Source organism: Apis mellifera, linkage group LG11 (genome assembly GCF_003254395.2).
Source record: "Apis mellifera strain DH4 linkage group LG11, Amel_HAv3.1, whole genome shotgun sequence".
NCBI lineage: Eukaryota > Metazoa > Arthropoda > Insecta > Hymenoptera > Apidae > Apis > Apis mellifera.
Genome location: NC_037648.1, coordinates 7,565,508 through 7,577,565, shown reverse-complemented (window position 1 = coordinate 7,577,565; position 12,058 = coordinate 7,565,508). Strand labels below are relative to the sequence as shown.

At 43.8% G+C, this 12,058-nt stretch overlaps 1 protein-coding gene across 9 annotated transcripts in view; it reads left to right on the top strand.

Moving 5' to 3' along the window:
* The window catches only part of LOC410304 (zinc finger homeobox protein 4), a 429,015-nt gene that overhangs the window by 207,092 nt on the left and 209,865 nt on the right, over positions 1-12,058 (top strand). The window contains exon 1 of one of the 9 annotated variants that reach the window (XM_016915012.2): positions 4,974-6,186. The exons of 7 other annotated variants lie outside the window; for them this stretch is intronic. The gene's annotated coding sequence lies outside the window, so the exon portion shown is untranslated. One more of the 9 variants, XM_026443965.1, reaches the window with a different exon arrangement.

Sequence of the window (12,058 nt, the reverse complement as noted above, 5' to 3'; positions counted from 1 at the left end):
ATCGAAACAAAAAGTAATCAGATGGTGCAAGGTCAGGACTATATGGTGGATGTGGCAAAACATTCCAACCAAGCTCCAATAATTTTTGCCGAGTGACCAAAGATGTGCGTGGCCTTGCATTGTCATGATGGAATACAACACCTTTTCGATTTGTCAATTCGGGCCGCTTTTCTTCGACTGCATTGTTTAATTTCGTTACTTGTTCGATGTAGACAACAGAATTGATCGTTCGGTTGGGTGGTAAGAGTTCAAAATAGACAATTCCTTTGTAATCCCACCAAACTGATAACAAAACCTTCTTTCGACGAATACCAGCTTTTGATGTTGTTTGAGCTGGATCACGTGGCCTGCTCCACGATCTTTTCCGCTTGATATTGTTGTAAACAACCCATTTTTCATCGCCAGTTATCAGTCGTTTTAAAAATGGACCATTTTCATTACGTTTCTTTAGCAAATCGCAGCTGTTAATGCGTTGCGTTAAATGCTTTTCTTTCAGTTCGTGAGGAACCCATGTATCGAGTTTTTGAACATAGCCAAATTGTTTTAAGTGGTTTTCAATACATGTATGTGATACATGAAGCTTCTCTGCAATCTCACGAGTTGTACTGTGACGATCCGAATCGATTATTGCTTTGATTAGGTCGTCATTAACTTCAACTGGACGACCAGAGCATTTTTCGTCTTTGAGTGAAAAATCACCAGAACGAAATTTGTCAAACCAATTTTGACACTGCCGTTCTTTTAAAGCTTCGTCGCCATAAACATAACTTTTTGTGAGCTTGCGATGCGTTTTTCCCTTTGCGGAAATAAAAAAGCAAAATATGACGATAATGTTTTGATTTTCCATTTTTCAAACGAAAACTACGCAATCGATCAAAAAACTTTTTTTACCGATTGACAGCTGAATTGCCAACTATCGAATAACAAAATGTGTTTTACATTTGGACTACGCCAGCAAACCTAAAAATTCAACTGAAGTCATCTATGAATGAAATCCGCAATTACTTAGTTGCCAACCCAATATATATTCTTCGACAAAGATTATTGTCAACAATTCGATCCGATCCTCTTCAAAGACGACTGGAAAGGAACGGTTTGGCAGCGAGCCAAACTTGCGCCTTTGATAAAAATCCGGCGATTCACGCGGGCAGCAACGCCGTAAACCCATCCGGGAGTTCAAGTTCGCGAGGAAGATGGACGTTTTCCACGCTCTTCGTCTTCTGTATCGGGAATCAAAGGCCGGTCCGCTCTTTTACTGTCCGCGCAAATTTCCATAGGATTTAACCTGCACCCCGCGAATCGTTGTCGGATAGTTGTCCGTAGAGCAAAACGAAAGAGCAATTCGATTTTACGGGCGGAGGATCGTTTCGTCTCTCGCCGCTTTTTTTCCTCCTCCTTCTTCTCTTCCTTCCTTCCTCGCGAGGGCGCGTTTCCCAGCGGCCACCCCGTGTCGCTGTTCCGACTCTTTTGTAATATTTCTCATAGTTCTCCTTGAGCGGGTGAATGACGGCGCGGAATGCGCGGAGCCGGCCGCATACCGGAGTATCGCGGAACGTTTTCACGACCCCATAAAAACCCACCGCGCTCCAAAGTTGCGCGCTCGCCCACAGTTTCTCCATCTCCCGATTTTCTCTCCTTTCTGCCAGTTGACTGTGTAGTTCGAGCTGATGGATTGACCTCTTAACCTTTTCGAGGCCGTATGTGTGTGTGTACAACAGTAGAATCCTCCATTATTTTATGAGTTATGAAAGGGAGATTCGTTCGTTTTCTTATTTTAAGAGAAGTAATAAGCGTCTTTTTTGATAAAAAATAAATTTTTTAACAAATTTTGTCGACGAATTTTGTTTGAGGGAATGTGACAGGTTAAAGTAGAGTTGAAACGATATCTTTCTAACTTTTAGAGTGAGTTTAGAATTATTATAATTCTTTTAATATTCAAAGAATTTATTGCATTGTTGGAATAAGAAATATTTGTCTGGAAAATATAAGATCAAGGGTGCGAAGAATTTTGATTACTTTTCAAACGATTTAATTATTTATTTTTGGTAAACGATCAAAATGATATTAAGGGAAGATTGTAAGAAATTATTGCTGAGATTAGAGTTGCTGAGAAATTTTTATCGGAGTAGCAAGGCACCGAGGATGGTTTATTGTATCGTATATTTTATCGAGAGAGAATACAGAAGGAGGTCTCTTTATGCGGAAAATATACCGGAAATTAAACTTTGGAGGGAAGAAAGTGTTTAGAATACGGAGGCTGGGTACAAGAAATTCCGAGTTGGATACAGTTTTCGTAATGATATATTCCAAAGAAGAATAAGATAAAATGAGATTCATAAATATTTATGGAATATAAGAGTAATTAAGTAGAAAACCTCTTTTTTTTAAACATATTACAAACAATTTCAAAATTCTTTAACAATTTACTTATTGTATATATTCATTCATCCATCATCTTCCCCTCAACCGTTTTCAACGTCCCATTTAAACGTCACAATACGAACCCAAACCGCCACAATTTTCCTCGCGGCTCTTTATTCGCCAACCTCGCGCCACCCCCGAGCGAAATCCCCGATTCATAAAGAACAACGAAATTCTGGAGCCGCGGCTAAACAGGCTGGCTCTCTTTCAAGAGAGAAGAAGAAGAAGGGGGGAGGAGGAAAAAAGAGGTGGCATGCATCCATCGGCGAGGGAAAAGTGATTCACCGGAACGAAAGGAGGAATCGGTTTAAAGTCACTTTACGAGTTTCCCTTTGCGAGACACCTGGCCGTCCACCGCGCAGGAATCCTCCGAAAGTGCAGTAAAACTGACCGAGGACAGAGGGGAAGACCCTCTTTTTTCAGAGCTACCTTCTTCTTCTTCTCTTCTGCTCCATCGTCCATTCACCGATATCCCCCTCCCTTTACTCACGTTTCGACCCTTAAACGACCGGTTCAACCCTCCACGGACGAGCTTTCGACCGATCCCTCTCTCCCCCCCCCTCCCCCCCCGGATACTTCCAAACATCTTCCAACGTAAATGTTTTGATAAAATTATCGGGAACAGGTTCGATCCCATTTAATTCTCTGGGAATTGAGAACCGAACGTGTAATGTCCTGACTCGAAATCATTGTTCTTCTTGATATTTTCAAACTATATGTTTCACTCGAAAGACGAGTATGCAAAGGAAAAGGAAAAATACTATTGAAAAGTTTGATTTTGAACGATTAGGATGAGGTTCAGAGTAAAGAATAATTCTACTAGTGAGAACTATAAACTCTTCTCTCTAAAGATATTTTCATTTCTTTATATTATTACATATTTTGAATTCAAAGAAACTTTTCTTTAGAGAAATACACATGTAAATCCAACGTTTGCGCCCAATTAATAGGTCTCCGCGATGGAGCATGCGCGAAATAGTTAGGGTACGTTAATTGGTAAGAGAGGAGCGTTTGCTCTTTTGATCAGTGCTCAATTCGAGGCAAGACGTAGTAATTAGGCTCGGTTCTAATAAGCCGATTAGCGGCCGTTCTTGAAACAAGACTCTCGTGGAAACTTGTGCTCGAGGATCGTCCATTTATCTTCGTCGCGTTCTTTAACAAGAACGAACAAATCGAGCTAATTAGAGGCCAAAGAGAGGCCAGCGAGAGGTTCTAAGAGGTATCGACAGCCGTCCCTGACGGAAAACGAATTAACGCGCAAATTAACGGGCAAACGTTTCGAAAGCGGTTAAAAGTCCTCCATGATCGGTCACCCAGCCTCGAACGGACACCCACACGCTTTGCCGTGTTAATGAGTCGTGTTAATACGAGGCTTCATTATAAGTAGGCGAAACACCAGCGCGCGGAAAACATTGACATTTTTCATGATCGGCTCTAATCCGACAGACCACCGTTAAAAAGAAGAAGAAGAAAAAAGAAGACACTCTTCGAATAGAATTCGTGATTGAAGATCGCGTAAGAATTATCGTTTCAGAGACGTATCGTAGCCGGCACATCGAGGACACCAAGCACAATGGCGGTCGTTTCGCGCGAGAAGCAATGGCAAGAGATATATACTTGCTTAAAAAACCTCTCAATGGGTTCACATTCGGATGATCGTAATTCCTGGACGAATGACGGAAAGATCGTTTAACGAGTCACCAAAATACACTTGCTCCCTCCGATATTCCGCCCAAATTGAACGATAGTCAAAGTGTTCACAATTTAACAGGTCCTCCTGAAAAGGAGGAAATCGTGCACACGCGGGCGCACCGAAGTGAAACTCTCACAAGGGGGGAAAAAAAGCGAGAAAAGAAAAAAAGAAGAAGAGGAGGATGAGGAACGAAGAAAAGTAACGCAACGAAGACGTCTAGCACCGGCGTCTCCTGCCGTCGGAAATCCTGGATCTTCGATCGAGCCGGGCAGACGATACGTCCGGACGGAGAGGGAGCGAGATAGGATAGGCAGAGAGAGAGAGCCTACCCCTCTCTCGGAGAGGAAAGTTTACCGGAAAGATATCCGGGAAGTTGGAAGGCAGGAGCCAGCGACTCGCGTCTCTCTACCCCCACCACGCCGTCCACACGATGTCTCAGCAGAGTCGTCCCCGGCTTCTGCGCTGTCGCGGCGGCTCTGTCTTTGGCCAGCCGTGGCCGCGCTCGGCGGTGGGGATGGGTGGTCGCGGGGCCGCGGTGGGGGAACCGAGCTCAGGCTCAGCGCTCCCTCCTCCTCCTCCTCCCTCCCCTCGCGCCCCTTCCCTCCCCTCCAGCCGCCGAGAGCAGACGGCGCAGCATCCCAGGCACTGAGAGATGGGCACGCCCCGTCGCAGACCGAGGCCACGCCCACTCGCCCCCCACTCCCACGTCGGCGCAGCTGGCGCGCGGCTCGAGGCGGAGGGAGGGGGGAGCGAGCGCGGCTCGGTGTGGTGGTGAGGCGGGTGGTGGGAGTAGTCGGGACACGGAGCACACTCGGCCGACCCGGCGACGTGGAGGGGTGGAAGCGGCCGGCCGCGGAGGGGCGGGGAAGCGAGCAGTTCGGCAGCGCGACCCGACGTGGGCACTTCGCTGTCCGGCCTTTCCTTCATTAAAATATTATTCCGTGCGTAGAGAGAGAGAGCCGCGGAGCCCCGGCGAGCCCTCGCCGCCGTTTTCACGCCACGAGCAACGCACTCTCGCCACCCCCTCGTCACGGGCCTCGCGCGTTCGTTTGCGTTTCACCGAGGGGTTGGACGCGGTCGCGGAGAGTTGGTTCTTGGTTTTTTTTTTCTTTCTTCTTCTTCTTCTTCCTGCCGGCCGTCCGACCGAAAAGGATTAACCACTTCGCCAAAGGTCCGAAGGAATGCCCGCCTCGAGAACGGCGTGTTGTATCTCGCGACGAGATCGGTGTTTCGCAACGTAGTGCGCGCGATCCCTCGTCCATATCATCCTCCTGTGTCGACGCTGCGATCGCGTCGCCCGGAATTCGTGTCGAGAAGGAACGCAAGGAGGGGGAGGGGGAGAGGAAAAGAGAGATTTGGCGGAAATAGATGGACTGTGTATCACCGCATCGACCACCTTCATTCGGGATTTCGAGATCGAGAGCGGAAACGAGGTGAAACCGGAAGCAACGAATGACCGGCCGACATATCCCGCATCGTATCCTCCTCCTCTTCTGCCGACGAGTTTTGGACGACGACGAGTGTCGAAGTGTCGGGACGTGCAGCACGGATCTCGGAGGATAGTCAGTGTGTATGTATATATGTGTGTGTATATATGTATATACATATATACACGCGTATAATCGATCATCGAAGGATCCGCGAGGGTGATCGTTCTTCTCCTATCTGGCTCCGTGGACGCCGTGGTCAAGACTGTGTGTGGTGCTTTCGAAAACCGAATATTTCTATCTGTACGTAAATTATTTATATCGCGTTTTTATTTCGATCGATCCCCCCGTGGCGTGAAATCCCCGTTGTTAGAAGCGCGGGGTCCCTCCCCTTATCGGTCGGGTTTCGTGATAAGGGAACGCGCGAAAACGTGAAAGGATAAGGAAAAGTGCTCCGGACGGTTGTTCTGCTTCGACGGGGAAGGAAAAGGAGGAAGGAAACGGAAAGAAAGGAAAAGAGGAAAGGAAAAGGAAAAGGGAGAGAGAGAGAGAGGATATAAGTATCGGTGCTTCGACGGATACAGTGTTTCGAGAGTGCAACTGCTGGTTGAAGGGAAACTGGCAGCTCGCGGGATATGAACCCAGGTACGTGATGATCTCTTGCCTACACACAGGACGTTAGAGTATGTTAGAGTGTTTTGGTTCGCGTTAAACGACGATCAGTGACGAGGTTTTACTATCTTTAGAGTGGTTCGGTTAATTTTACGATCCTCCGGCGCGACGATCTTGTCATTCGCCGTGAACATCGTGGAAACGGATGCGATAATGTGCTGTGACGTAAAGTGGGATTCACTAGATGGCCGGAGACGTTTGTGCGCCACCACGAAAAATTTCTATGTAAATTCTTCTATGAGATCGTTCCCCGGTTACCGAATGTGAGTTAACACGTCGTTTCAGAAACCAAGGTTCTGTGTTACTATGTGTAGAATTTGTACATAGGTGTACCTTTTCTTTTCTTTTCTTTTTTTTTTTTTCCTTTTAAAATCCTCGTGACGATTAATAGGATTGTGAAAATCGTTTCTTTTTATTCATCTATTTCATTTTCTCTTTTTTTTTACGTACTTCGATCGTTCGGTTTCGATAAGATCGGTGAAATTTGAAAAAGTTGAAGAAACGATTGTTTCCAGAAAACAATTTCGTTGTTAAAAGTTACTCTCGGTGAAAAATTGTTCCTCTAATCCATTTTAATAACTAATTTAACCAAAAAGTGACTATGCAGTGCAGAATATATTTCTCTCACTTTTCCTCAGAGACGATTCCACTCAACAATAATTAATCGAATTCTTCCCTCAGTTATTCTCAGTGAAAAAAGTTCACTTTTATTGAAAAATCAGAGTAATGAAAAATACGTTTCTCCATATTCAAAACTTATTACCAATCAATTCCACTCTAATTACGACACGTGTCTCAGCGTCTCGAGGAAACGAACGACTCGTCGTCGTCGGTTAATTATATCGCGAGCAACGATAAATTCGATCGTCGTCAGAACCGCTTACGTCAGCCGGGGAATCCGAATCCGTTGGAATCCCCCGGGAATTCGGCCGATTCCCCCTCGTGTTTCGGTTCTTCCTCCCTCGCTCCGTCGAAATTTCAACCGGTTCCGGTTTCAACGTTAGTCGCGTTCGTGTCGCGGCCGGCAGAGGTGCGTGCAACGAACGAGCGCCGGGGACGCGTTGGAAACGCGTGCGACACGCCAGATTTTGATCCGCGCTGAGATAAGGGAACCGGTATTAGGGGCCCGCCGACCCGTGATACGCCCGTCGCGATTTAGATATCCAGGCCTTTTGTTTACCAACATCGCGCCTCGAAAAATTCGCGTAATCCGGCCGATAACGATCGATCAATTTTTGCAAGTGACAGATATATATATATATATATATTTCGCGTGTGGACGGTTCGTGACGATTCTGACCGAATGTTTTTTCGATTGAAGCTAAGTGACATGAGTGACAATAATTTCGATATTATTGTGTTAATTTTGCTTGAAAATAAAAGTATTTGGTGTGTGTTCTTTTTTGAATCGAAAGTATTCCTCAAGTATGTTCCTCGAGAGATAGGTGGATAAAATTTGTGTGAAACGATACGAGAAATCGAGATAAAGAAGAAAAACTTTACTCGAAATCGTAAAGAAGTTTATCTCAATCCGAGGATATCTGTCAACTGTCACATGCCTACACCCGGTGGAATAATAGAATCTGTATTTCCCTCGAACAAAAGCCCCAATATATCTCCGAATTTCACACAAATCTTGCGTTCAGAATTCATTCACCGTTTCCCGTTTTCTCCTCCGCGCCGGTGGAGAAAAACCATTGATCCATAAGAAGGAGAAACTTCGAAGGGAGCCTTTCCCGAACGAAGGAATCTCGAGGAAGATTCCTTCTTCCCTTCGATTTTCACGACCGAACTATTCAATTATCCGTATTCAGAAGCTCAGAAGATCCCAAAGGTCAGCGAGGAGGCAGCTCTCATTGTTGCCCGTCCCGAATAACGAAGCTTCCATAAACAGCGAATAATTCTCCAAAACCGACCGATCCTTTTCCATTCTTCTTCTCTCTCCTATTCGAAGCCTCAGATAAGTGAAGATCGTTTCGTTCGGGAAACGATTTATACCTCCGGGAATCGAACGTTAGCCCAGCCCTAATTAATCGTGATTAGCCGGCTGGCCAACTAGTTAGGTTAGGTCCTCCTCGCGTCGGCTCGCGATGCGTGCGCAATTAATTAAAGCGCCGCGCGGGTTGCATCTGCCCGGGCGCGTCTTTCTCGAAAGACAATTTACCATCGGGGTCAACGGTATCGCGTTGCGCCGCGATGCTTGCGCCGCGCTCGTGCGTAGCCGGCGTTTATTCGTCGCCCACGACGCGGCCCCGGCTGCCTCCAGCGGCCGACTAATTAACCGCGATTGATATACGCCCGGCCCTGCGCGCTAGAAACCTCGCGCATGGCCCGCGAGCGGCCGTTATGAGGGAATCTCGAAATTTATCGCGACACCGGACACCATCGGGAACGATGGTCTTTTTTCCCCCTTCTTCTTCTTCTTCTTCTTCTTCTTCTTCTTTTTCGTGAAGAGAGGGAAGATTGAGGATCTTTGGTTTTTTTCGCGAGAGAATTGAATGCGAGACGTTGAAAGAAAAGAATGTTGATATCGTGGGACGATTTTGGAAAAATTGATTGAAATGTTGTAATGTAATTTTTAATCGTGGATTTCGAGTGTATCGCTGGATTATTGAAACGTGTTGTCGATATTGCGAGGAAAGATTGAGAATTTGACGGGGCAAATTCTGTTTCCTCTCTCTCGAACGCTTGTAGCGATAAGTGGATTGTAAGTTTGAGGATATTTCTTAGGTAGGAAATAGGGAATAATGAGAGAGAATAAGTGGAGATGTCTCCACAATGTAACGTTCTCGATTTATCTAGTGGCCAATTTTGCTCGTTCATGTGCCCCTTTCATGTGCACGTCAGCGTGACATCGTTTTGTTTAATGCGAAATATATATCGAGAATTTTATCGGATCGTCACCGTGAGATTCAAAAATTCGATAATTAATCAACGCTGCACTTTCTCTCATTTATTATTCACAAATCTTTAAATCACTTGATTCGATCCAAACCAACGACACGATAAGCAAATAAAAATTTATTGGAAATCAAAACAATTATCATCTTAAAATATCTCAAAGCCACGATTAATAACCGATTTCTCAAATTTCTTCATCCCCAAATAAAGAAACTTCTCTCTCTCTCTCCTCGAAATTCACCATGCCTCGAATCCTAATCTTCTTTGCCTGTGTTGAAAAAAAAAAAAAGAAGAAGAAGAATCGTCGCATTTCCTTCCACCTTCCATCGTGTCGCGCCAATTTGTTTACCGAAACGCGAAAATTCTCGCTAATTAGATCGTCGATTGTGCAACGATTATTTCGCAGCAGGATTAATTAATGGACACCGTGGTCTCGTTAACTCTCGATCGCCTCCTTCTCTTCTAGGTCTAGGAAAAGGGAGAGGGAGAAGAGAAAAAGGTGGAAAAAGAGGGAATTGCCAGGGACGGGGAGGGAGGGGCAAAAAGAGGTTCCGGTGGCGCGATGAAGATCTTCGATGAACCGTTGCCTGCTGGCTCTCTCGGATATCGTCTCGATGCCACGCGGGATAATCGAGTAAGGAGAAAATTGGACGGAGAAAAATGTCGGTTGAAAGACGGTCGGTGACGCAAGACGGTCGAGCGAGTTCCATTGACGAGAGTTGGTGAAGGGTGGTTAAACGCTTCGCTTGTTTATGTACGTTGCGATCGAAGAAAATTCGATTGTGAAGGGGATATTAGAACGATTCTCCTCTCTTTCCCCCAAGTTTGAGAACCTTTGATTTTTTTTCTACTCTGAAACTAAAAATTTCTCAGTCCTCTCCTCCCCCTTATACGTTTCGCAACTCGTATTTATATATCGAGGTTTTTGAAACCTAAGATAAGGCTAATTTATGCACGCAATATGCACGCGGTTCATGTTTTTGTAACTACTTTAACGACGACCAGAGGAACGTTAAGTAGAGATAATATGTGCCTGTGATAACACTAGCTGTATGTAAATTAATTCGGTATCTCCACACTCACTTTTCCTCTATTTTAAATATCGAAATATTTTTCAATCATCCCGATCCTGTTAGAAATATCGTATCCTAAAAATGTACAATACAATTCTTGCTTACTAATCGAGACTCGATTAATACATCATCCATTGATTTCGACTGCAAGGTTATAATAATAAAAAATTTGGATCTGCAATATTTAAAAATTTCGAATCGAGTTATCGAAACTCGACAAGGGGAATTTTAAAAATTTTAAGAAGAAGGGAAGAGCAGGACACCTTAATGCTTAACGAGTAACCAAGTACGACGGCTTCCATTGTTCTCCAAATTAATCCCTCGATCTGTCGCCAACCATCAACCGAGACGACTAAATCGAAGCGTTTTCTCTTCGACCTCTCCTTTTCGTAATTGGCGAACTAGATACATCCTGGAAAGGAAGAGGAACATTGCGGTTATCGGTCGGTGGTTTCAACAAAATGGCGAAAACTGTCTCATCTCTCTTTCAATCCTTCCATTAATTCTCCAACACCTGGTTTCGCAATCCCTGCTCGCTCGACATCTCCTCCTTGGTGTCTCGGCGAGCGGAGGAAAGGTTTCGAGTTCAACTCTTCCCGCGATTTCTCGAGGGAAAGAGAGAGAGAGAGGGAGGGAGAGAGGGAGAAAAAAATAAGCGAGATGCATTTAACAGTTCCTCGGTCGTTCTCGCGATAAATCATTAGCGATTGGTGGAAGGAATATCGCTCGGTATAATATATTATCGTCACTCGGCCCATAATTTAGACTCGCGGAAGAACGGTCGACGCGGCGCAATTAAAATAGTAATAATTTATTATCTTGCTTCGCGGCGACTCGTGTTTACCCGCGAACGCGCGCTTCACGGGGGGAGGGGAGGAGGGAAACAATATCCTCTATCGTTGGGTGTAATTGAAAGAAGGGGGAGAAGGATCGTTGGAAAAAGAAATTTCGGTTGGAGGGGGTTGGAGAAGTTGGGGTGAAGGAAGGTGCTTTCGTTCTTTAAGGGTGATCTGGTGCTGGTTTCGATTAAGTGTTTCTTTGGATTTCGATTGATTAGAGGATTAAAGAAACGGAGTTTAAACAGGGAGAGATTGTTTCGTTTCAAATATAATAATATTATTATGATTTAAATATTTCGTTTTTCTAAGTGTTTTAGTAAATAGATTGAATTGATTAGTCAAGAAATTTCATTATGCTTCGACAAAACGAATAAATATTTTACAATTTTCGTGCAAAACTTGGATAAAGAACAGGAGCTGTTATTGTTACAATAGTTTCAAATTTTCCTGTTGCTGCAGACTGTTTGTTGATAAAACATTAATAAAACAATTTTCTTCATTAAAGAAATTGTAACATGTTATAAAAAAAATCGTGATAAAAATATCGAATAATAGGAAGATAATAAGGAATAATAGGAAGATAATAAATATGAATTTTATAAATCAAATTAAAGATTTGAATACAATATTTAATCCGCTTCAAGCGAGATTAAAAGAATTGAAAAATCACTTATTGAACTGTTTTAAAATTATAAAACGGAATAAATTAGTATATAAAAATCATCAGATGGACAATCTTTTCTTTAATTCATAATAACATAATAATAATAGACCAATCTATACATTTCAAAATATCATAAATATCCACGACTAATATAATATAAACTCGAAGAAAAAGAAAAAGTTAAAAATCTCGATAGAATCGACTTACAATCAGAACAAAGTTATTTTAAAAAAATAAACATAAGATATCGAATAAGAAGAAAGAATTCGTAATGATACTTTACAATCTTGCTACGAAAATTCTTCAAACGAAGATACTTTCGTTACGTAAATATTCTTTCAAAAAGCGAAGGGACAAGTGGAGAGGGA